Source organism: Hirundo rustica, chromosome 4 (genome assembly GCF_015227805.2).
Source record: "Hirundo rustica isolate bHirRus1 chromosome 4, bHirRus1.pri.v3, whole genome shotgun sequence".
NCBI lineage: Eukaryota > Metazoa > Chordata > Aves > Passeriformes > Hirundinidae > Hirundo > Hirundo rustica.
In genome coordinates this window covers 67,281,257-67,306,049 of record NC_053453.1, presented here as the reverse complement: position 1 = coordinate 67,306,049, position 24,793 = coordinate 67,281,257, and the positions used below count along the sequence as shown (strand labels likewise).

The 24,793-nt window shown below is 45.3% G+C and overlaps 1 long non-coding RNA gene across 3 annotated transcripts in view; it reads right to left on the bottom strand.

The window, feature by feature from the left end:
* Positions 1–23,774, bottom strand: part of LOC120751966 (uncharacterized) — a 44,217-nt gene extending 20,443 nt beyond the window's left edge. For all 3 annotated transcript variants that reach the window (XR_005700561.1, XR_005700562.1, XR_009207774.1), the window contains exon 1: positions 23,677–23,774. This is a non-coding gene — a long non-coding RNA (uncharacterized LOC120751966). The remainder of the gene's footprint in view (positions 1–23,676) is intronic.
* Positions 23,775–24,793: the final 1,019 nt, after the last annotated feature.

The following is a 24,793-nucleotide window of genomic DNA, read 5'->3' as shown; positions in this document are numbered from 1 at the left end:
ATCATCGAGTCCAACCCATGCCCTAACACCTCAACTAAACCATGGCACCGAGTGCCACATCCAGCCTTTTTTTAAACACACCCAGGGATGGTGACTCCACCACCTCCCCGGGCAGACCACTCCAGTACTTTATCACTCTTTCCATAAAAAGCTTGTTCCTAATATCCAGTCTTGATGCAGCTTAAGACTGTGTCCGCCCGTTCTGTCGGTTGCTGTCTGGAGAAAGAGACCAACCCCACCTGACTACAGCCATCTTTCAGGGCATCATCAAGAGTGATAAGGTCACCTCTGAGTCTCTTTTTCTCCAGGCTAAACACCCCCAGCTCCCTCAACCGTTCCTCACAGGGTTTGTGTTCCAAGCCCCTCACCAGCCTCATTGCCTCCTCTGGACGTGCTCAAGCATCTCAACCTCCTTCCTAAACTGAGGGGACAGAACTGGACACAGCACTCAGTGTCCTTCCTAAACTGAGGGGACAGAGCTGGACGCAGCACTCAGTGTCCATCCTAGACTGAGGAGACAGAGCTGGACACAGCACTCAGTGTCCTTCCTAAACTGAGGGGACAGAACTGGACACAGCACTCAGTGTCCTTCCTAGACTGGACACAGCACTCAGTGTCCTTCCTAAACTGAGGGGACAGAGCTGGACACAGCACTCAATGTCCTTCCTAAACTGAGGGGACAGAGCTGGACACAGCACTCAGTGTCCTTCCTAAACTGAGGGGCCAGAGCTGGACACAGCACTCAGTGTCCTTCCTAAACTGAGGGGACAGAGTTGGACACAGCACTCAGTGTCCATCCTAAACTGAGGGCCCAGAACTGGACACAACACTCAAGGTGTGGCCTCACCAGTGCCCAGTACAGGGGAAGAATGACCTCCCTGCTCCTGCTGGCCACACCATTCCTGATCCAGGCCAGGTACCTCCGGCCTTCTTGGCCACCTGGGCACACCCTGGCTCATGTTCAGGTGCTGTCACCAGTGCCCCCAGGTTCCTTTTCCTCCTGGGCACTGTCCAGCCACACTGTCCCCAGCCTGTAACACTGCAGGGGGTTATTGTGGCCAAAGTGCAGGACTTGGTACTTGGACTTACTGAACTTCATCTTACTGGGTTCTGCCCAACCATCCAACCATTCCAGGTCTCTTTGCAGAGCCATCCTACCTTCCAACAGATCGACACATGCTCCCAAGCTCAGTGCCATCTGCAAATTCACTGATGAAAGATTCAATACCTTCACCCGTGTCATCAATAAATTGAACAGAGCTGGCCCCAGCACAGACCCCTGAGGGACACCACTGGTGCCTGGCCCCAGCTGGATGCAGCACCGTTCACCACCCCTCTCTGTGCCCAGCCATGCAGCCAGTTCCCAACCCAGCACAGAGTGCTCCTGTCCAAGCCATGAGCTGCCAGCTTATCCAGGAGCGTGCTGTGGGAGACAGCGCCAAAGGCCTTGCTGAAATCCTGGTACACAACATCCACAGCCCTTCCTGCATGCACCAGGTGGTGACCTCATAAAAGGAGAACAGGTTGGTCAAACATGACCGACCCCACCTAAACCCACTCTGGCTGGGTCTGATACCCTGGCCATCCTGTAAGTGCTGCATAACACTCAGAGGATGTAGAGGACAATCAGCTCTGAAATTGCTCTTTGAGCCATGTGAGCTCCTGGGTGTCCCCAGGGGCCACAGCAGATGGTTTAGAACCCTCTTTTCTTGTTCCTGCTCCTCATATAAGAGAAGAACGGCAGAATTAGTGGCTTCAAGAAGACAAGGCATAACCAGTCATCATATGACTAGAAACCACGCTAAAAATACCAAGTAACCGCTAGTGCCAGTAGGACCTAGGCTTGTATTAAAACAGCAAATGAAGCTTCAAGTGGATTAAAATACAGTGAGAGATTTAGCATGCAGTCAAAGTAGCATTTGCTCAGGACTTGCTCTTAGGAGCAAGAGAGAGAAAAAGCACCGAGTGCTGTTTGGGAAAGTCAGCTTTTCCCCAGAAACAGAAAAGGCACTATGTTTTTTGAATGTTGCTTTCTAGAGGTTAGAAATATTTTTTGCTGGTAGGTCTACTGTTTTGGGGATGGTCTTACCACCAAGCTAAGTCAAAATACAAACTACAAACGTCACTATCAAGAGCAGCAGAAATACTGAGAGTTCTTTCTGTCTGCAGTCTTGAGAAAGGAAAAAAAAAACCCAAACCAGCATTAAAAAAGACTTAAAATCAAATTACACATGTGTTTGAGAAAAGATAAGCTGCCTGGGAGGGTTACAGCAACAGCCAGCCCAGCCCAGATCATGATCCTGCTGAGTGAAGCCATTCCTGGCTGTGTATCCCAGCAGGGACCCATGATCACTGCAGAGCACGCAACAGGCTGTACCTTAAATTAATGGTTTGAGCCAGAGGACCACACACCGTTACCTCTCCTGGAGGAGCTGGCTGTAATAACTGCGGTGCTCACACACCACCTTCACCCTTGCATTTAAAAACACAGGCAAGGTGGAAGGGGTGATTATTCTTCAATGTCATAGCCAATAAATATTGCAGAGCTCAAAATTAAGGCATGGAGAAAGCAGCTACAGAACAATTTTCTCTCCATTAAAAATAAAGCATTTGTGCTTGTCAGACTTTAATTTACTGGGTCTTTTTCAGTCATGCATCCCGGCCAAAAATTTAGGATCTTTTCTGTCTAAAAAGAGTAATTTACTAAACTTTATGAGCAGGAGAATGCTGTTACTGACGGATTTTAGAAACTAATAAACAGTATTCTAAGCGATAGTCTGCTGGATTTATTGGGGGTGGGAATGCCTGCGGTGTGCAGTCTGGGGGAAAAAAAGGCTAAGTTATAGGAATAAAGTTGCTTATACTGCTGCTTAAAAGAAATGAAAAGCCCTCCACAGTGGACCTCCTGCTACGTGCAAGATGCACATCGAGACTCTTCAGTCTTCCAGTATTGCAGTGGTCTCAGCCATGCCATGGCCTGTTACACATTACCTCTGATTGCCTTGCATGATGTAAACTCGCTGTGTACAAGGAGTGTTACTCACATTTACTAGACAGTGTATTTAAGGATTCAGAGTTAAAAGCAGGGATGTTGTTGAAACAGAGCAAAAATGAAGAGGAACACCTGGGTTCTGTTTCCATGCAGTACTGACTGAGCTCAAGACTTCAAATCAAATTTAATCCCCCTCACCAGAATTGCTCTCAGACTTAGTACAGTCATTATGGAAATTAATACTTCTCTATATAAAGATAAATACACACACATTTAGAGAAGTGAAAATATACATACAACTAAATTGCTTTCAAACCTGGAGCGATAATTTAATGATTAGATATCGCTATTTAAAATTGAAACCTACACAGAAAATTTGAAACAACTAGCCCAATTCTACAGCTCATTCAAGAAACCTTCCACAAAAAACAAAACCAAAAAAAATAGAAAACCCCCATGTTTTCTAAACAAGACTTTTGATTACAGAGTCTACCTGAGCTCTATATCTGTCCCTACTACAAGGCAGGGTAACTGATAGGCCCAAAGCAACCTGAAAATCCCAAGAAGGAGGTGATCCTAAGAAGAAACTGATGCTGGATGTCCCACCAGGTTTATCTCTGATGCTGACAGCTGGAGCTACCATGACAACCATCCCAGGCATAAGGTCCTCCAACACCAGGAGATACTCTCCAGTGATTACTTGATCTGCTATAAAGCCATTTTGTACTCTGAGAGTGCTAAAGAACAGCTTTAATATACTGGTGAATCAGACCGAGAAGCTATTTAGCTGCAGAGAGTACTGGCAAGCACATATAAATTATCTTTTCCCGGGGAAACGCTCTCAAATTCTCTATTCCCCCCCACACAGCGGGGATGTTTTCAATACTCTCTTGGTGGTTATTACACAAAAAGCTCCTGAGCACCATCAGCGTTTCAGGCAAGCACAGAGGAGATAAAACAAAGGACATAAAACACAGACAACTCTAACAGACTGCTAATGTACACACCAATAAAGTCCCTGGGTAAGCTCCAAGCCGGCCAAGACCACGCTGCTGAGGCTCAAACCAGTCCCAGTGCAGCAGGGGAACTGGGTGAGGGATGGCAGAGCTGCTGACCCTTTCCTGGCTTAGGGAGAGGCCACACAGCACTTCCCACAGCTGCTTGGTCCTGTGTTGATAACATCACTGGTTGCTATGGAGGCAAGGCAACTTCACAGCCCCTGGAATGCAGGGAGCATGAAGCACTTCACAGACATCCCTACTAAGGGTTTATGGACTGGAGGAAGCACAGCCCTGGGGGCCTTTTCTGCCTTAAAGAAAGAAAGAAGAAAAAAAAAAAAAAAAAAACAAAACCACAAAACGGTGTGTAGAGGGGAAAATACCTCAAATGTGTTTGACCCTCCATTGCGATTCTCAGAGAACTTGAATTGACATCAGAGTTCTCAGTCCCAGGCTGAGAATTGGCACGGAGCCTTTCAACTCCAAAAGTGCCTCCTGGGCAAGTCCCTGTTTTCCTGGGAATGGGCAAAGCAAGCTGAGAACAGGGTGACACTGCCCTTCCTTGCCCATGATCGTGGCTAATCCTCTCCTCCAAGCAGTCCAGACAACCTTCACCTCCCAGGAAGAGGTGGCTGCAAAGCTCCTTGTCCTGGCCACAGCTGTGGTGGAGGGAGATGCCGCTGCTGCACGGTCCACAGCAGCCACACTCCAGAGGTGCTCATGGCACCCCCAAAAGGAACATTTGTCCTGAGGGTTTGCACCCTCAACAAGACCTCAATAAGAAAACCAGCCTGACTCTCGACACCCAGGGACAATCTGCAGAGTCAGCAGTCAAGAGGAAAATATCTCTGCAGGTACGAGCAGTGATTTTGTTCTCAAAATCCACGAAAGTCAACAAACACAGCACCCTGGGACGCTGTTTTCCAAAGAATTTCTCTTCGGGGGAGAGGGGAAATGACTCACAAGCTCTGAAGGAAGGGCCAGGAACAGAGAGAGGCTTGAGAGCGAGCAGGCAGCAGGAGTTACACAGCTTGCTGCTCACATGTTCTTCTCCAGGTGCATGGATTTCCACAGCCAGCACCTCCCAGCCCTGGTAGTGCCGCCTGGTTTTGGCAGCACTCACACTGACACCACACTGTGGTGGTTACACTGCAGGACTCGGAATTCCTGGACTTTTTGCTTAGCAGTTACTTTATCTCCTTTACATTAGGTCTGTTTCACATAAAGCTCAACATTTGGGGTTCCTCATGGCCAGGACTAGTAGGGAAACAGTAAAAGTGGGGAAGTAAACAAAATTATCATATATGAAATATGTATCAGCCCAGGGTGAGTTGGGACAGCAATAAAGCAAGTTTCCCTTAGAATTAGTCAAAGAAATAAAAGACCTATTTTTAAAGCCAACAAAGCACTATTTCCTATTTTTAAAGCCAACAAAGCACTATTTCTCATGCACATACAAGCCTCTCTTCTTCCCAGCTCTAAGAGATCCACAAATATATGTACAGTCCTGCTTACACAGCATTTCTGACCCTTTCCCAGCACATAGAAGATAAGAAAACATTATTTCCCATGTAACACAGTTCCCTACTGGCGCATGCACGCTACCCAGCAAGGAAGCGGAGAGCCCTGAGGCATCCCAGGAGATCCGGTGCTTACTGTTACAGGCAGAACATCCCACTCAAATCCTGGGAGGGAAAACCACACCACAGCCTTCATCGGCACTGCCAGAGCATCCACTGACACAGCTCCTGGTGTCCAAACCGGGCCATTCATCCTTAACTCAAGTGCATCCTGCTATTTACCAAGAAGCAGTTCCAAAGCAAGCACTCCCTTTTCTCTGCCCCTCTGGAGTCTCCTCTTGAGTCTGAGGATATTTAAGGACCTACAGGATATTTGCAAGCTCTCCTCATTTTTAGGAAACCACTGCACACATTTCACTGAGATTAACTAAGTGGCTTACTATGGTCTGGACAGTCACCATCAACGGGATTTACATCTTCCACTAATGCACTTTAAACACCTGGAGACTGGCTTAGTACCTAAATCTTTACAACAGAGACACTTGGAAAGTACTGCCAATATTGTCTAGTCAAAGGCCAAGATGCAAAGGAAAGTGGGAGAATGGAAAACTCACTCAAAAACAATGACATAAAAGATCTGTCTACTTTTGTTGCCTTTCTAAGGAAAGAGCATCAAGTTGCAAATGAGACCATCAATTGAGACTGAAAAAGGCAGACTACTTAAAATCTGCTGCACATTCATCCCAGAGCACACTATTGCAGGTGACAATTAAGATAGAACAACCTGAAAGCAAAAGAAACACCCTGTTAAGTACAGAAGGGTTTAGATCCTCACATCTCAGCGCAGAGCCCATCTCCAGCTATCAGAGAGGCGCTTTCCTGAGAAGGTTCATCCCTTCAGTGCCGCCCAGGGGGTCTCTGCCTTTTCTCACTGAAGCAGCTGGCAAGGGCTGGTCACAGAGATCCAAGGGCAGCAGATTATTTTTCCAGCCAATTATGGAAAAACCTCCATCACAGAAAGAAAGATACTGGTCACACAAATGTTGTGTTTATTTCCTGAAGGAAGTTCCCTCACTTAGGAAAACAGGAAACAAACTCCTGTCTCCTACACCAGTGCTGCCTAAGAGAATCACTATTTTAAGTTCTTCTAGCTTGAGACTTGGGCAAACCTGACTGGATCAGAATAAGATGCTCTAGTGGAAAATGAAGAGAAGGGAAAAAAAATAATTACTGACTTGGAGTAACAAACCCATTGGAGTGCAAAACAGCCTCCCAGAGGAAGTCAAAAGCTCCATGTTTTAGATAAGAGGCAGGAATGAATCTCTTTTCCTTATACATTTTCTCTGAAGGAATAATTGGACAAAACCAGGGGGAAAAACAAGGCCATAATCCTCCTGAATAATACTGGTAAAGGAATACATTGAACTGCTTTGTCTTACGGATAGCAGAGCTACAAGTCACTGATACAGAGAGTGGCTTTAAGTATCTAGAACAAGAAAGAACCTAAGTCTTACCCAGAATTCTTATGCTCTATCTGGGAATGCAGTAGTATAAACACAAAGCATTAAGTCTTCTTAGTGATCCCTATAAGAAGCATTTGGGGTAACATTGCTGTACACATATCCTTCTTTTATCTCAAGCAGGGTGGGTAAAACCCCAGTGCTCCCAACACAGGAGATTATCTGTCTTCCAAATATTGAGCATGCCAGTAACTTGGTCAAAGTCAGCTGGAATTACCCCCTAGCTCCAAGCAACACTGGCTTTCAACACCTCTCCGAACCAGAATTATTAGTTCTATAGCCTCATAAACAGAACACACACACAAAATTCTCCCTGTAACAGATTTCAAGAAAAATCTGAACAAGTGGAAAGAGAATTCATCCATCCATCAGTGGTTTTCAAACACAGTGACCCAGAAACAACTTCTGCCTCAGGAAGGCCCAAAGTAGAAACAAGGAAGGTATTCAAGGCAATTCTTGCTTTAGCCTTTGCTGAGCATCTGCTTCTTGGCAACACCAGGAAAGAGTCCTGACATTTAATTTCATCTGAATCATTAAGCATTTCCCAAGCATCTCTGGAAAAAAATTTACAGTCCATGTGCCCTCTCTGTCCATCTCTGCATGGTCAGAAATCCTTGCAAAAGCACCCTGCAACACGGAGTTTGTGTTTCAGCAAACAGGTATTCCCCAACCAGATGTTCTGCTCAGTGTGTGCTGACTTGTTCTGGCACAGAAAGCAAAAATCTCATCTTGCCTCAGTCACCTCTGCACTGACGGTGAGAGGTGCCTCATCACAAATACAAGGAGCTGAACTAGAGCTGAACAATAATCAGCAGGCAATAAAGAGCTGCATTTTTAGATTTTGTGACTAGCAGGGACAAATTAAAAGCAAAGGGGAAAAGGTTAGCAGCTCCTGCCAAAATTGAGCCTTCAGCCACACGCCTGGATGGTGAAACACAGGAATATGACCCTGCTACTTGTTCTTCTCTTTGCTATTGCCTAGAGGTACTGGAAGAATAAAAGATGGGAAATTCAAGAAAAACATGTGATTCCTCACCTCCCCCCCGCAATGTTTATATGTCAAAACCTACATCTAACAAATAATTACTTATCTCTGTCTTGGCTAGAGTGGAAAAAAAAAAAAAAAAAATCACTTTTTATTCCTCAGTGGAGTGCATTTCAATTATTTCTGCACTTCTTTCTTTACTTAACCTCTGTTAAATAAGGTGGATGCAAAGACAGACTATTGCTGAATGGAGCAAATTGACTATGGAAAAGAGAACTCCTTGAACGTTAAAGCCTTTTCATCTTGCTCTCAAGTCAATAATAGAATTAAAAATCAAATGCAAGGAGTTTTTTTTCCTCTCTTTAAGTTTGTTCCATCCAAGCTCCAATTAAGTATTTTTATTCAAAACTTCTGCCCTTTCCCTCCATCTCTCATAGGTATTTGGCATTCAGGTACCTTCCCTTACAGAATGGAAGGGACCTAGTTTACCCCAGTAATAGCAGAGCACAATGGAAGTAAAAAAATTGTATCCAGAGCAAAAGAAACACACCCCAAACAAGAATAAAACAAATTTTCACATTTTTATATTGAAAAGGGGTCTAGTCTGTTTATAGCCACTGGCACAGGATATGAAACCTATGGGGCTAAGGAGGTACATCACTTTTGGAAACAGAACTGTGCATTTTTCCTTGCTGCCAGGAACACTGTTAGGATAGAAAAAGTCAAACCAGCTGGGAAACAACTTGGGGAATATCCCAAGAGAATTTTGCTGCTTGTCTCATGGGTACCTCATCTCCCTTGCATCAAAGGCAGAGACAGGAGGGCTCTTTAAATCACAGCCTCAAGGGTGGATTTCTTTACCTTTAGTTTGTCTCAAATTTTCCTGCTCTCCCACTTCACACGCTTCCCGGACTCTTGAGACACTGAACATCCACACCTCTGCCTCAAACCCTGCCCTGGTGCTACTGTCCCCAGCACAGAGCATCTTCAGAGGCACGAGACAGCCTCACAGACATCTCAGCAGAAGTTAGGCAGTAGCAGAGCTTCTCTTTGTCTCTGGGTAAAATTCTAGAGAGAACTGAGTGCTTTCTTGCTTCTCTCTGTTCAGTTCAGTTGTTGTGGCCCAGAGGAGCCTGGATGCTCAGGGACTGGCACTGGCAGCTTTCCCCTGGAAGCCCAACACAGCTCAGCAGCAATTCCTCACCCTCAGCAGCACACTGGAGCTGCTGGTGCTCAGGCTCGTTGATACACATCCAGGAATGCCTTCACAAGTGGCACCCATCCCATCAGCAGTTTCTCTCGTGGCCCCTGCAAGGCCAGGGATTAAGCAGGAGTTGGCAGCAGCCTGGTCCCACGGGGGGGGAACGCTGCAGGGCAGGGCTGGAGCACTGAGAGCCACAGGTGCCATGCCTGGTTATGGATTTAACACACCCCCAGCTGTCAAACCACCTCTCACCGGTGCTAAACCACCTTTCATGCAGCAGCTGAGAATGTGAAATGGGAAAGGTGAATAAGGGTTCTCTCTGGGGAATCCCCACCCTACAGCATTCGTAGGGAGGGCTGAAAACTGCTCCAAAAATCCTCGTCACAAGGAAGAGCAGACTCAGTGCTGGTTTACGTGGCAGAAACTATCACACCTGCAAAGACTGCAAGCGCATTCTTGTTTGAGTTCACCTTCTCCCATTGTTCCTTTTATTCAGAGCTATTTTGTGAGGCTCTCAGGGAGGTGAATTTAAAATGCATCAGCAGAAGGAGGCTCCACTCAGGCCTCAGAGGCTGCACAGCATTTATCATCTGACTGCACACAAGCCTCAGTCTGCCAGCCTGTAGCTTCCAAAATACATTAAATGTGTGCCAGAAATGAGAGACAAAGCAGCACTTATTGCTTAGATAGCTCTCCCTCACTTCAATGAAGGGTGAGTTATGGGCTGCACCTTTGTGCCACCCATTGTACGACAGCATTTGCCACTCTGCACCCTTTACTCTAAGTATACCACCCACAGAGATACTACAGACATAAACCTGCTGCCTGGCTCCCTTCACATTAACAAGTCAGGAGTTATTTTATTTGTGATGAGGCATAATTCCAGTGCAAGATAATTGCAGACAGGAGTAGAATAACTTTTCCTTTCAACCTATATGACTAGGTTTAGAAATAACATACGTTCTGGTGTGTTGCTTAGTCTTAACCACTAACTGATTTATAGAACTATTAATGAATATTTATTAGCAAGTCTAATGGGTCAGCAGTTAAACTAACCTATTAGTAACAGCTTTATAAAAGTCTCTGAATTGCATAATCATCTTTTAATTTAAAGACCTTACACGCAGCATTCCTGTACCACTTTACAGATGTAATTACTGCATCACATTACCAAATTCTTAGAAACAACCCCCTTTTCTCTCTTGAGGCAGAATTAATCAGTCAGTGATTTCCTTTCACTCAAATGCACAAGTGTCCTGGGAAGCATTTTTATCTTCTTACACTGCTTGATATGGTTTGCAATTTCCCACTTCATCTAGCTAAATGATCTTTCCACTGAGTATCAGTTTCTCAGGTCTGTTTCCAAAAAAACCCCAAAACACAAGGATCTATTCCTGCCCGTAATGTCAAATGAACCAGTAGGGCCGACCATCTTTTCTCAGTCTTTCAGGCATGGCAGCCCACCTCAGGTTCAGCAGATTTTACACAACCCTCATGGGCAGCAGCCTGGGGTGCCAGAGAGAAGAACCAGCTCCGAACACCAAACGCAAAAGCTGACCCTCTCCCAACCCCGTAGGTGCCGAGCTCCCACCACCAAATTCATGTAGATGTTCTCATGCCACTTTAAACATTTCCAGCCAGTAATTAAAGCCTGCTCTTACCCCTTTTACCCAGGGAAATAAAAAAAACACATCTACTGCAGACCTGGTGATTCTAGAGGCCTGAATCACACGGCCTAAAGCACCCACACGGTTCAGTGGCACAGAGCTGGCTGAGGAAGTTAATGTTTTTTCCTTTCTCCCTCCCCAGCTACTGAGTCTTACCCCTGTGCTTATTGTTTACAGCTTCCAAAAATCAAACAACCTAAGTCGGAAAGAAGCTCAAAACCCCACAAATATCCCTTTTACATTATTAAAAAAAACAAACCAAGAGGTCAGTGACACCACAACGGAGCAGGAACACTACAGACAGCACTGTGCCTGAGCCCAAGCAACCCGGCACCTCTTTGAAACCCCTCACAACCCATCAGAAGTCAAGACCCAGCATTTGGGACATAGCAGCTCAGGTTTAACAGCACTGCCATCCTTCTTTCTACTCCCCTAAATGCACCCAAGGTCCTGATAAAGTTTATGGCAGACCTCTAAACATCTGCTTTGGGGTCAGGACCCACCACTTAGGCTGCACATCACAATCAGATCAAACAGCACAGGGCATTTCCCTGGGGTGCTCAGAACAGCACAGAAACTGCTCACTGAGTGCTTGCACATTCCCACTTTTCTCCTGCTCACCATTCACCCTCCTCTTAGGCAGCAAAGACCCGTGTGACAACTTGTATTCACACTTGCCCACAACACTCGTTTGGTAAGCACACACTCTGTTCCTCTAGGGATATAAGAGCGTGCTGCCAGCCTGGAATTTCAGTAAATGCCATTTGCTTATAACTAGTCCCTCCTGCAGCACTGAAACAGCTGACTGCTGCTTCAGGGGGGCTGACATTTACTTGGGAGCCTAATTCACACCACAGAGAGGTCAACAAGGTCCCTGTTAAAGTGGGATCAGGCCCCTCATTCCCTACTGCAAGTGCACTATCATTTCCACAGCAAGCTTGTGGCACTACCACGGGGACACCAGTGTCATTAACTGAACTCAAGAGTTAATCCTGGTGAACTCCATGGAAGTCCAGATCCAGATATTACGAACCCAACAGCCCTGGCAGAGTTCTTATTGCGAACCTCTTAGGCTGTCACAGAGAGGACGAGAAGGGGGGCACACAAAAAGAGGTTCATTCTCCGCTGCTGAGGAGTTTAAGCAGGCTGGCAGCTAGAGGAAGCACTGAGGGCCCTCTCCTCTTGGCGTTCCACAGTCAGGAGATGAGATATTCACATGACAATACCCTTCACCCCAGCGCAAGAAGACCACAGTGCCCCAACGGCCTCCACATTTGCTTTAGGTCCCCAGGCTCCAATTCATGCTTATAACAGAGCATCAAAAGTCTGGGCATTCTCCAGGTCCCGGAAAAAGAGAAACACTTTCTCCTCTTGAAGAGGAATTGGAGGCTACAGGGGGTGGAGAATGACGACAGACAAACATATCCATCACAGTTGATCACTGCTTTTGGAAAGCAATACAGCATCACAAAAGTATCTATAAATGTTTTAATAAGGCTTCTCTTACAATGAAAAAAAAAAAATACTTATTTTTTTAAAATACTGAGTAATGTTTTAAATGTTCTGAACTTACCAGGAAAACTGTTGACTTTGGGATTTAATAGCCAATATAATATTAAGTACACATTTGCAGCTCATCAGGAGAAGCATACCCGCTGATCAGAAACACGATGTGAAAGAAGAGTTGCTGATGAACTGTGGTCATTTACCTCCTCAAATTTCCCCACTGACGCACAGCATCAGAGCCCCTGCAAAGAGAGCTGAGGCTGCTTCCCCCGAATCAAATAGCAAGGGAGATGTTATTTGAGAAATTTAACCAACTTGGGAGCATATGCCTCGCAGACTATCCCCAGCGAGGAATTCATTTCACCCATGTCAGAGCTCTTCACCCTGGGGTCCCCCTTCATGGCTCAGGCAGGGAATTAAACCACGATCCCACCAGTTGCACATTACTTGAAAAAGAGAAACACTGATCTTCCTCTTGGAGGAAAAAAAAAGGCACCAAATAGTAACTATTCAAGTATAAGTAATTTAACAGATGATTTTACATAAGTGAGTCAAATATGGTTTTCATCTACAGTCATATGTGAAAGGAAAAAGTTCGCTGAAAGGACCCCAGTTCTCTGGGTCTGTTGGCAAAACAACACATTTGCTTGCAAACAATTTTACTCCACACCATGGTAAGTTTGGACACTAGAAGCAGAGTTCGCAATAATGGTTGTGGCAGTTCTCAGTCCATGACAGATTGGACAAAGATCTGTAAATCTGGACAACACATAGTCAAGAAAACCCACCCAAACACCATTGGATGAATGTCTTGGGAAGCACACCTGACACAACAAACAACAGTTTCAGTCCTATTAGCAGAAGAGGGCTCTGATCTATTCTCAGCCTTCCATCCTCTAATAAACAATGCTTCAAATAATCAAAAGGATTCTATGAGCTGTGAAAAGCTGACATATCATTATGCATTTAGGACTTGTAGGTTCCTAAAATATGGCAACTGCATGGTGGGGGGGGCACCATAGGCTGCTTATATGATCCAATGTCTGTTTCTACACCTACTCAATTAAAAAAATGATTTTTCATCTGAATTTCTCAGGTTGTGACTTTTGTTCTTTAAGGAAATGAAGCTTAAGCAGCTTTTTAACACACCCACACATGTTGATGGGCACACACACACAGTCCCTCTCACCTCCAACAGCTTTAGGACTTACTGGCTAATTTCAAACAGGTTTTACAGAGCAGCAGAAAATAACTTCAGTGCCTGTCTGAGAGAAGAACTATCATAATTAGAGAATCAGCCCAGGGGTACAGGACAAAAAAACCCAAAACTACGTCCTACTGCTGTCCCCATCTGTAAATTATGACTGAGGATAAACTTAAGACATGATGAGTTCCTTGTAGGCAGAGTTATTTGAGGCATTCATTCAAAGCTTTTTTTTTTTTTTTTTTGCATTTGTAGATCCTTATACTTCTTCCAGTGGAAGTGCAAATCTGTTTAGGGCACTTCAGCCTGATGATAATTATCTTTTATGGCCTCTCAGAAAGAGTTCATGAATCCTCCAAGATTGATGTACTAGGAGTTGTAATAAAACTCATCTCATGCAGACTTCTCACATCTGCAGTTTGAGGCTAGAAGTTTCAGGAACACCCAAGTAGATATGCAGAATTTCCTAACTCTGGTTGAACTAGAAATAGGGCTGAGAGACCTCTTTAGTAGTATTTTAGTGTTTCTAATAGTGGCTGAAAAAAAACCTGACAGCAGGAAGCAACCCCTGCTGGCATCCAGCATGGTCTTTCAAAGAGACATTAAAAATACCTGTGAAAAAGTGTGTTTGAAAGCCCTTTCCTATATCTTGACCAGACATCCCTGGTGCTCAGCTATGGGATAGGTTAAAGCAAGGACTTAGATCTTTGCAATTCATTCCCCACCTCGCTGTCCCCAAAAGGTCTTCTAAGACTGGGCTAAAAAGAGTTCATATCATGGTCCAATTCCAGCAGCAGACTTCTTCGTACACAGGCAGCCCGAATGAGAGCTCCTCCTTAAAAAGTCCTATTTTGATCCCTTATGTTTTTGCTAAGCTAAAACCAAAAGGATATAAAGATTTTTTTGGGCAGCATTTCAAAAAGCAGAGCTAATCATTTGTCAGTAACTCTCACTTTGATTTCCTTATTGAGGTTCTTTTGAGGAGAAATCTTATTTCAAATGAAGTTGTGTCTATTAGCATTCAGAGGCATCACTTACTTGTTAGCAGAATTGATGCTTTACTAATCAACTGCTCACACAGGGATATGAAGAGAAATCCATGAGAATATGACAAGAATAAGACAAGGGACACATGGCTTGGAAAGACAGAATACCCTCCTGGCCCTTCTCAGACTCCTCAAAGTTGTGTACTTTGGAAGATACATTTTCAGCCATACTATAAAAGGACCAACCAATTACTCACATCATTCTTTTGTTTCATTTCTCATATACACACACACACTTTTCTGGTATATTACTTTCACTGGTTTCTGACCAATGCATTTTTGGTGCCATTTTTCAAAAAGGCTGTCGAATAGCAAGAAAATTATAACTGGGCTTTCTCTTTGACAAGGAAACTGCAAACTATGCTTTACGGCAGCGTGCTGACCAGTAAGTGCTTTTTCATAAAAACAAAACATCCCTCAATCCTGAGGTGCTCTGGCTCTCTGAAGACACCTGTGGCCTTAATGGCCTTGCCAGCCTCACCTGGGGGCCAGAACATGACCCCCTGTCCATGGGCCCAGCTCAGTCCCAGGACCCCAGCCCTTGCTGGGGCCATGTGCTGGCACACCTGGGTGCAGCCCCACCCTAGGGCCCCAAAAAGCCCCAGGCCTGTGATGCAGATATGGTCATTTCTGATGCTGTACACTGGATAATTCTTCTACCAACACTCAGCGTAGCTCCATCTCCAGTCTGGTCTCCTGCTGTTCACACTGGACTCCCCCAGACCTGGCCCACCATCTTACCTTGTTTAGGTCTGTCAGTGGATCCTGCCATTGTCACAGAATCATTTAGGTTGGAAAATACCTCCAGTATCAGTGAGTCCAACCTTTGAACAATTTCCACCTGGTCAATAGACCGTGGCACTGAGTGTCACATCGGTTCTTGAGCACCTCCAGGGATGGTGACTCCACCACCTTCCTGAGAAGCTAGTTCCAATGCCTGACAGTTCTTTCAGTGAACAAATTCCTCCTGATGTCCAACCTTAACCTCCCCTGGTACAGCTTGGGGTCATGTCCTCTTGTCCTGTCAGCAGTTGCCTGGGAGAAGAGGACAACCTGTTGTCACCAAGTACTGCAACCCTGGGCTCTGGGCACAGAGGGTCTTGCACAGCCCCTGTTGGCATCACCCTTAGTCACAGCCACCACCCCCACGTCCAGCGCCTGTTGGGCTGCTCCATTACATCAGGTCAAGTTAAAAACCCACAAGAATTTGTGATCTGGCCTGAATGACAAGGTCACATAGAACGCCCAAAACATCTTTCCCCCTGACCTACTTGCGTGCTATGTATGGACACGCATCCTGCCTGGCCACAGCCAGTGATGTAGCAGAGAAAATGCTGCTCCTTCCAAACATGCAAGAGAAGAGGTCAGAGACTTGCTTCAAAACACTTCACTGCTGCTTTCAAGGGCCTGCAGGCAGGAGCCAGGAAGTACTGCACAGAGAGAGGCAGGTAGGGCACAGGCTATGGAAGTTCAGAGCAGAATTTCACTCCCTGAGTGCTGTCACCACCTATGGATAAATGAGCTGGGCAACGCAAGTCGCACAAAAAGCCCACCAGAATGTACCAGCATACACAGAATAAATGTTCTTAGAGTGGAGGAAGAAAGAGGAGCTGATGTTTCAGAATATCTGCAGATAGTCAATTATTCATATGCCCTAATGGAGAGGGGAAAAGAGCAATATTTCAGCATCAGCACATAGTGAAAGCACTGTGAAAAACCACCAGAGGTGTGAAACAGCTGTCAGTCCATGTGAAAGGCCAAGATTAAACACCTCTCTCACCAGCAGTCTGAGTCTAAGGATAGCAATCATGAATCAGCCACTCAAACCCCACATAGGGCTTGCTCCAGGAAACCACCCTTGGAAAGGGCCAGGATGGTTTGGAAATGCACGCAGACAAAACCACACCAACAATCTGCCCACAAATGGATGTTAATAATCTACAGACTGTAGATGCACAGGCAGATGGCTCCAAGCCTCCCTGGGTGTGGGGCTGGGAGCACATCCTCCCATTCTGCCCACTCCAAAGGAGCAAACCGCACTAACGGAGGAAACGGAGAGGAAGGAAACCTCCTCACAAAGGGCAAGTCCAAGAAAAGCAGGGGTCTCTTTACAGCCCTCCAAAGTCCCTCCCTGCCAGATGGTCCCTTAGAGCTCCCTGGTGGGGCACGGCTTAGGGCTGTGTTAAGACTCCCCAGAGCTGGGATAAGCCCACAGCAGGAAGGAGCCAGGGGATTGTGCCAAGTGCCACCAGTACAAGACCACAGGGTGTGAGGTGCACGTGACCTCATTTTCCATGGAAGATGACATTAGGAGATAACCATGTGTTTCCAGGTGTGAGGGAAGGAAGAAGGAGGTTATTTCTTATGGGGAAAAAAAAGAACTGAAACAACACTACAAAAAGAAAAAAAACTAAACAAAAAAACAATCCTGGGAAGTGCCCCTAGAAGGCTGTAAAAGATAGAAGCCAAGCTAACAACCCTTTGTTCTTCTGGAAATACCTTCCTCTGCCCATAGCAACAGAACCAGGACCCCACATTACCATCCTAAGTTAAACATGGGCTCTATTGGCTCTCAGGAGGCCAGGATTTAAACTTCTTTGTTTTCATAAAGCAAAAAAATACACGCTTGCCGAAATCATTCTCTTCTGATTCATTTCCTCTGGCATTGTATTGTTAAGTTGCTCAAACAAAATACTCAGTTTTCTCCTCTTCCTCCCCCTTTCCTCTCCTTCAGGGCCACGTTTTCCCCCAGCTGGGAGAAAATCTAACTTTCTAAATAAGCTGTTACTGTAGCTAATAGCCTAGAGGGAGAAAAGCCCCCTTGTGAACCCTGAAAACGCCGTGTATTAACTCTCGTAAAGCAGACAAATGAAAGCAGGAACACATGTTATACATTAGAGGCTCAGATTTTGATGGTAGGCTGCTACAGCCCAGCCTTCAATTAATTCTGCCCCTGCTCCCTTGGCTTCTCAGGTTTTCTGAACTTCAGCCATTAAATCTGGGTTTGCATCACTCAGGTCCTGAAGGTTTCCTTCTAGGTGGAAGGAAAGAGCTTCTGACCACACAAGCCTCATTCTCATGCTGGAATATTTAATATTTCAAGGGATAAATGGAGATAGTCTTGGTGACTGACTGGTAAAGAACATGGCCATATTTATTAAAAAAAAAAACAAACAAAACCCACTCAGGTTCTAGAGCCACACATCTGCTGAAAGGAAACAATTAACTGATTGCTCAGCCTGGTTTTAGAAGAGGAACCTGTAACGTACCGATGTTTCTTGTTAGGCTCAATTACAAATTGCTGTGGGCAAAAGAGTAGAAAGCAGGAGGAAAAAAAAAAAAAAAAAACTAGTAGTAAATTTACTATACTTTTCAGGTCAGCAAAAGAAAATAATGTTTCAGTTGCAGCCTAGTGCTTCCCAAGGAGTACGGGTACATGAAAACTATCTAAAACTGTTCAGACCACACCCTTCAACTAATCACCTATAAGTCAGCAGTAGGCTTCCACCCAAGTCCTTAAAAAAGGCTTTTATTCCTCATAGCCCCATCCTGTGCAGCATCTCTTGCTTTCTAGTTGAAATGATGGCTTGTCATGACACACTGACACACACACCAGCCTTAGTATTCCACTACTGCTTAAAGAATTCCCATATGTCACCCATCATCTCCGTACAGAGGTGCAAACTATGCAGTCTCCTTTTCACAATAGATTGCGGAAATGTGAGCAGGAAAAAGAAAAAAGAAGTAACCACCAAAATAGATGTAGGATTGAATTAAAAAAAAAAAAAGTGGAGGAAAAAATTGAGATATCTTAGATAACCTTTCATTCATGTAAAAGCATCTTTGTTTATGCAACAATACCAGATATCAACGCTGCAGGGATTATCTTTTAATAACAAGCACTGGTTATTTGTTTTACATAGAAAAAAATATCTATGTGATATTGATGCTGAAGAGTGGAAACTCTACTCCACTGAAAAGCAACAGCGCTCATTATTATGACACACAAATACATATGATATGAATTATATGGAGTAGCTGGCTGAGGTGAATCATTGCTCTTTCCTGCCGTCTCAGAGCTTTAGCTGGGGCTAAACTGCAGGTAACAGTTTATGCTTCAGATGGAAACACTTTTCTGGAGTGAGAGCGAGCACCAGCAGGGATTCAGAGACAGCCCGAATGCTCTGTGCAGTGTCAGAAGCTAATCCCACCTCTGCAAGGAAGGGCTGGGGGAAAACAGTGCTGGAGAGGGCCTGCTCAAACTTTCTGGCTGATGAGATTCCCAGAGCTCTTCAGCATGTGCTGGGCAGTTACATCATGCACATGGCTCTGGTTCCAGCAGCCTGCTTAATACATCAAGAGCTGCTGTGGGGGAAAGGAGGCAGAGGAGCGAGCAAACTCCTCATCAGAGTGACCTCAGTTAATGCTGCAGCCAAGTCTGCGAGGTTTGGATCCAGAACGCCTCCCAGCATCCAGATCTAGAGCCCTAGGTGCTGCCAGTACAGAATGAGGGGCAAACAGACACAATAAATATGCTTTAAAAAAAATAAAAATAAAATAATCAAACTTCAGCTCTCACCGTGGCCCTCATGCACAACATACAATATGCTTTTATCTGTATCCATCACTTCCTGAAGTCCTGTGCTGCTGGCTGATCTGTTCTTGTACCAAGCAGATTGGCAAAGATCTTCCCCATTGTGCCAAGGGCAACACTTCTTGCCTGTGGCGTTTTCCACCCACACATTAATTCACCTCACTTCGTGTTTGAAAATAAGAGGAAAAAACCCCATCATCATTCAATAACAGCAACATCAATTCACCCGGGGAAACAACAAAGGCAGGGGAACACAGGGAGGAAATGTTTATACATGCATAGGAAGGGCCAAGAAAATCAACTGATGAAAAGACAAAAAAATAAGCAAATCCCACCCTGCCCTGCTCAACCCCCACCTCCAGCTGCAAACCAGCCTGGACTTTGTGTCAACCTGGTGCAGGTGCCAAAACTTTGTCCTGGCAGCCACCCAGAGGTTTTTGCTCCTCTGGACGGAGGGACAGCAGGGGTGGTTAAAGCAGCCATGTGCTGCTATTTGCTTTGCCAATTCTGCACTGGGTTTGCTGCTAATGGCCACAGTCCCAGTGCACTGGGCTGCTCTTCCTCTCAAGTAATTTTGTTTCTGTCACTGAGAATCTCCCATTTCTCATTGAGCCTCTCAAAAGGCTTTATCCTTCTCCACAGAGGAGAAGCACCTCCCACCAGGTAACCACATCCTTGTGGACACCCATTCCAAGGCAGCAGGCAGTCCCCAGCCTGTCTCCCCTGAATCCTTCCCTCCCTGGGAAAGGATAAAACACCTGAACACGCCACAAGCAGCAGATTTTGTCACCTCAGAACCATACTTCTGCCTCCATGTAAAATGACAGACTGCAGGGACAAAATGGTGCTTCTGCTTTTGTGTTGTACTGTGGAAACGCCAAAAGGGGTGGAGAGGGTGGGGAAAGGGTCACAGGGAAGTGGAACACCTCACGGAGACAGGCCTGTACTAGTGATGAAAGAAACCCTCTGGCCCTGCCAGAGCTAGCTCCTACCCAAATCCACAACAGAAGGGAGGGCAAAAAGAAACAACCACAAAAAAAAACCCATTGAATGCCCTCTCCATTTTTCTGTGTTCCACTTTCACGCAGTGTATTGCAAAAGACCGATCCCATTTTAGCTAGCAGCTTGCAACATTAGTGTTAACAACCAGCTCTTTCCTTTGGGTGTGCTGCTTCTTTACTCTGCACACAGCCTGTAGTTGTGTTCTCTGGAGGCACCTGGAATCAAACCAGTCACTGATGAGCACAGAGGACGTGGAAGAGCAGAATGAAGGCATCCTGTGTCCAGAAGAGCTGAACTAGTGACTTCCCAGGGCTGTTTATAGTGACAGGACAACAGAGAGGAACACTGAGACTCATCTTGTATCCCCTGTCTAAAGGAAGACTCCAGTAGTCTTCGATCAGCTTCCTTAGTCTATGTACTTTTAATATCCCTGTGTTTGTGCAAGGTATTAAACCCAGCAAATACCGATCACTGCCTTTGCTGTTCCCATTCAGACCATTAAGTTAAAGTCAACGCTCCTAATTTTGGCACTAGCACAGCTCCTGTGCCTCTGAGGGGAGGCTGGAGCCTTCTCACTCTGCATCAGCTCCTTTGCAATGTGCACACAGAAACAGAATTCTATCTGCCCCTTACTAGAAAACAACAGGTTTCCTAATCAACAAGTTTGGCTCTCATCTCACCTTGTGCAATTTTAAGTGTTCTCAAACAAAACAAACCACACACAAAAAAACCCCCAAAAATCCCCGTGGCAGTTACTGACAGGACCTCTGCATTGTTACCATAGAGAGTTTCCTAAAGTGAATGGCTACAAAAATGAAAATAAATAAAAGTAAATAGCGCATAGGCTGTGCCAGAGTAAGCTTAAAAGGCAAATGAACTTATTTTAAAATTAAAAGCTCCCCCCGACACAAGATGATCCTAAGAAATATTGACATTCTCTTCCCAGCAGCCGCTTGTCTCTCTACACAAGGAACCAAAGTGACAACCATTACCAGAGCATTCAAATACCTCATTATTTTAGTTTGCAACCATCCAAGTCAAGGATCAGCTCACCTTTAGGCAGAAAACAGAGATATCCTAAATACAGGGCACAAGAATCCACCTTGTCCTCTGGCTAAGTCAGTCCCTGCCACACATCCAGGCACGAGGAGAAAGCAAAGCCACCGTTGTTTCCAAGACGTCGATGGCGTTTTAAAAACAGCTTACAAAACACTCGTATGAGGACTTGGGTCAACAGAGCTTTCCATGACCTTCATTTCTTGCAGAAGTCATCAATATTCACCTACTAATGAGAACTCATGGCCTCATGATTGGCTTTTCCCTTCCCAGCTGTGCTCTAAAGCTGTTCTCGCTTGCCCAGGGATAAAGGGATGGAGGGAAATACACAGGTCTGTAGAGGGCAAAGTCTGAAACCTAAACATAGAACCACTCCTTCTCCTTTTGTTGGGCTTTCATTGTCAGTGTCAAGAGTGCCTTATGGATCAGCAAGGTGACCACCAAAACACACAGAGGGCTTTTTGCCTTGTGACTTTGACACCATTCTCTCGAGTGTCTCTCTAATACAAATGCTAATTTATGCTTTGCTTGTTCTTTCTGAATTCATGCACAGGAAAGATTTCTCTTGCCAAATTGTTATTTTAGGGGTTTCATCAGAAAAACAAAAGTAGACTAAAGGGAAAAGTTAACCCTGAGGTTTCAGGAGGAAGCATGGAAAACCTGAATCTGGCAATACTCATTCCTACTAAAATAGTTCCAAGTACACAGCTTTTGTCATAGTACTTGCAGCTTGAATTAGTAACATTCCAAGGATCTCTTTCACTTCCCCTCGAGCTGAGGATTTCATTGCTGCGTGTATTTTCTTAAAAACAAACAAACACACACCAATACTACGTTATCTCAGCTCTCTTCATCCCCTCCCATTGTCTGTCCACCACTGTTGTAGTAAATTAACAGATAACAACCAAAAATCACAGTAAGGAAGAAGTTTTTCCTCATTTTCCAGACTGATAAAGGCAGTTCCAGGACTAACAAGAGCTTAAACACCCCTCAGTCCCGTAGGGTGGGAAGTCATTAGTCCAGGTGGATGCATTCTCACCATGCTCACCAGGAACAAGAATTAACATTAAAACACTTTTCAATAACGCAAGCGCTGACAGAGCCTTTAATGAAACAGCTCTTAGCACTCAGTTGAAATAGCAATCTAGCCCTGAAAACTTACAGCTTAAGGCCATTAGCAAGCTCAACAAATCTCAGGTAACTTCTACACAGAATTTGAAGACTCTTAGTAAACACTAATTAATTAAGCATCACATCACCTTCCAAACTAAATGACTGAATTCGCCACGATAATACATTGGATTTTCCTGCTTGCACTTCAGGTTGTGCAAACAATTTGCTTTCTCATTTTCCTCAGAGAACGCTTGCTCTTCCCTTAGCAACCACTGCAGTCAAACCCACTACAAATCCAGGGGCCTGGATACATTTTGAACCAATGAGTGAAAGAGGGATTTTCACTTTTTACCAGCTCTGAGTCCAGCACTGTTTTACCCTCATCAGCAGGTGGGCTCCAGGGAAGTGGTACTGTGTGCTGGTCATAAAGGTCAATCTATATTAGATGTAGTTAGAACAGAAGACGTGCTCCCAAAAAAGCAGGTTACTCATCACACCCCTCACTGTGGCATTAGCTGATAACACAGAGAGGCTGAGAGCACGCAGAGAAGATTCCTTTCAAGTTCAGCTAAGCAGGATGATCAATTCCATTTGCTAATGGACATTCAGCCTGCTGGATGAGGCTAAGCGTAGCCCAAAAATACATATACCGTGGATTTCAGGCCCTAAGCAGCAGCTATTTAGTGCTGCAAGTCAATTCCTATTGGGCCACTTGATTTATCAAAAGAAATAGAGCCACAAACAACCCACTCCTGAGAAGAAGAAAGTGCTAAGGCTCTTGAAGTGCACGTTTTAGTAGTGAAGGAATATCAAAGCACCAGAATGGAGGCTTCAGTTTCTTCCTTTCAGACAGCAATGTACAGAATAGAAGAGTTTGTTTAAATTCACACTGAGGCAGGGCTGCATACCTAGGGCAGCCAGGGCTTCCTCAGCTCTTTGAGAGCTCCAGAAAAGCAGCTAGAGAAGTGCCCTTGGATGAAAGGGCCTGGATCTAGAGAGCAACACTTCCCCCAGCCCTGACAATTTTCCTCCTTCCTGCAGTAAGAGCACACGCACCCCAAGCAAAACTGAGTTCTACATATAATACTATGTCATCTTGGACTACATCTATTCAAAAGACACTTATTCAAAGCTTATTTATATATTCTTCTTATAGAGGACCTGTAACAAGTCACCCATGAACAAAATCCAGAAGTGTCATCACACGCCCTCTCACACAAAGCAATAGCACCTTATAGCATCACCGTTATTAAAATACAACATACTCACAGAGAAAACATCAAAATAAAATAAAATGCAGCTTCACATCACAGCTCCAGCCAGCCTCCAGGACCACACAAAGACTCCAGACTCCCTCTAACTCAAAGGCAACACTACCCGGCCTGATACAAGGGAGGAAAATTTAACCTCTACCAGGTGCCTCAACAGCTGTGGCTGTTTATCAGTTAGGCACAACAGCTGAATTTGGGCCAGTCAGCACCAAAGATGGCTTAGAGAGACCCGGTAGTGCAGGGATGCAGCTGAGAAAAATTATGAAGTGAAATTGTGCACTTTGGGGAGTGTTTTGTTCCTCAGCATTTAGGAGTGTGGCCATCATCTCTTTGGATTTCCACCTGGTGCTGGAGTCGCAGTAGTTGGTCCTGTAACTTCTTGGGCTTGATGTTTGGGGAGGGGGATTAGGAGAAATAAACTGATGTTGGTTTTGTTTGTGTGTGTGATTTGGAGGTGGTTTGTTGGGTTTTTGTTGTTGTTGTTTTAAGGAATCAACTCTAGTGAATAATGTGAAGGCACAAATCACTAGCATTGGGAATTGGGAGTGGAGCAGGCATTGGAACTTTGTGGGACCAGTGCAGCTTCATCTCTGATACCCCAGTTCGGGTGTGTCACGGTGGCAAGGGGCAGGGCAAGCAGCTCTCTGCCACCTCCCTGCATCCCTGCTTCTCGCAGTGCCTTTTGCATCCCGTGGCGGTGAAAGCAGGATGTCACTCAGCAAGGCTTTCCAGCTCACCCCTCGGTGAGCCTCGAGCAGCCCTGCTAGCCTCAGGTTAGTTTCGATGATTTATAAAATGCAAAAGCAGCAGTCTTTGCCGTTCTGTCAAAGCGCACCAGTGCTCTGCTGAGAGGAGAATTGTTATTTGCGTTCGGGCTCTCTCCAGTCGCGGCTCATGGCTCTGTAAGGATCATGAGCCATTGTTCTCCTGCTCTCTGGAACCCGTGCTGGGGGGCAGCGTCCCACAGTGACTCTGGAGGAGCCTTCTGGCTGCCCGGCTCAACTTCTGGCAAGCAAACTACTTGCTGCAGGGTGGCAGCCCCAGTCTAAGTTTCTGAAGGGTTTGTAGTTACACCCAGCCTCAATTCAGCAAGGGCTGAGTCCTCCCTCAGCAGC